General features: G+C 45.9%; 1 protein-coding gene across 2 annotated transcripts in view; it reads left to right on the top strand.

Moving 5' to 3' along the window:
- The window catches only part of MYO5A (myosin VA), a 175,390-nt gene that overhangs the window by 158,262 nt on the left and 15,417 nt on the right, over positions 1 to 1,711 (top strand). The gene's annotated exons all lie outside the window — the stretch shown is intronic.

The raw sequence follows: 1,711 nt of genomic DNA, 5'->3' as shown, positions 1-1,711 counted from the left end.
TTGAGCTGTCCTGGCACCAACCCGAGCTGTCCTGGCACCATATATGTTTGGTGCCCATCCTTTGTGTGCGCTGCATTAAGTAGCAACTAAGTAAATAAGGAAACTGAAATGTTGTGGGAATTGTCTGCAGGGTAGGCGCACTATGTGGTTCTTTTTAATACCATCTTCTAAAGCAGGGCTGTCCAACTGGCAGCCCATGAGCCTCATGTGGCCTCTAAAGGGTTAGCGCACAGCCCATGGGCTCCTGCCCTCACTGCACCCCTCCCGAACTCCTGCCATTGCTCCTGCTCCAGCAACCAAGTTCTTCAGGCTCACCCTTGTACTGCTGGCCATACTTCCTGCCCCCACTCATGAGACTGGGGCAGTGCAGTAGGGGAGGTTTAGGGTGCTTGAACTGCCTGTGCAGTGTAAGAGCCAGGCTACCTGCACTGCAGGTGGGTGGCGCACATAGCCACGAGGTGTGGGAGGTACTCTGTGCATGCAGCAGCATGGAGCCAAGCTGTCTGCATGGCTGAGGCAGGTGGGAGGGGTGTGGGGCCTGGGGGGATGCCCATGTGATGAGCAGCCTCCAGGTCTGCAGTCTGCACCTTACACAGCCTTCAGGAATGCAGCCTGCGCAGCATGTTGCTCCCAACCTCCTGGAAGCTGGACGGCCGTATTCCTAAAGCCATGGTTAATTTTGATAGTTAAGAATGAAGGGGATGGGTGGTCAACTGAAGGAGGTGCAAGGTGCAAACTAAGCAGTACATTTGTCCTCTCTGTTTCCCCAAGTATAATATCTGCATCTTCATCAAGAATAAAATAATTATAACAGAGCTTGGCAGATATAAATGACCTTTTATTTTAAACATGGGCTTCTATAGTCCTAGCATTGATCCCCTCTCCTTGAGGTTTTCTTTTAATGTTGACAGCCATACTTGAATGTGAATTTGGAGCAGTATAAACAAAAGTATATTTTATGGAAGTTAAAGCGAGTCCCAATTTTAAGATCCCAAGGCTGTTGAGACTGTGTGTGAATTTTAAGCATTTTAATTGTTTTTTAATTCCTAAAAGTGATTAATAAAAGTACAAGTGGAAGGATGTTTTTAAATTATATCTTGATACTAATCCTTCATAAATTTTTCATGCATCTCTTCATTTAAACAGACTAACCAGTTTATTTGATCGGGCACTAAGATTCAAATGAATGACCTTTATATACTCTTGTGATTTCAGTATTGAAAAGAACTGCATTTTATACATGCAGTGTTAGACAGTGAATAATAATCGTATTTTAAGTAATGGCATCTCTTTAAAATTCAGGTTGAAGTCTGGGGCTCTGCCTCCCTGCAAGAAATGACCTTTAGGTTCACTTATCAGATTCAAAATGTTCTTCAGTGGTTACCTTGTCTTGAGAGGCATTGACTTGATGGAAGTGTGGGTATGGAGTGGAAAATCTGCTGTTTTTTATTGAAATAAGATTAACAGTAACAGAAATAGACATAACAGTAACATCCACTGCACAATTTCTCTTTTCATTAAAACTGCGCAAGCTAATCCATGTCTAGGACAGTGGCTCCCAGCCTTTCTTTGCTGCGACCCTAAATCCAGGTCTGACCCCTGCCCCCGGCACCACCAGCAGAACCTGGGCTGGGCCAGGATCACAGGGGCAGTGGCGGCGAGAGAGCCCCACAGGCAGGAGGGGTGAAACAAGGGGTAGACACCCCTCCCC

The sequence above is a fragment of the Alligator sinensis genome, unplaced genomic scaffold (genome assembly GCF_000455745.1).
Source record: "Alligator sinensis unplaced genomic scaffold, ASM45574v1 scaffold250_1, whole genome shotgun sequence".
Lineage (NCBI taxonomy): Eukaryota > Metazoa > Chordata > Crocodylia > Alligatoridae > Alligator > Alligator sinensis.
The sequence above is the reverse complement of the archived record's forward strand: the minus strand, read 5'-3'. Positions and strand labels throughout refer to the sequence as shown.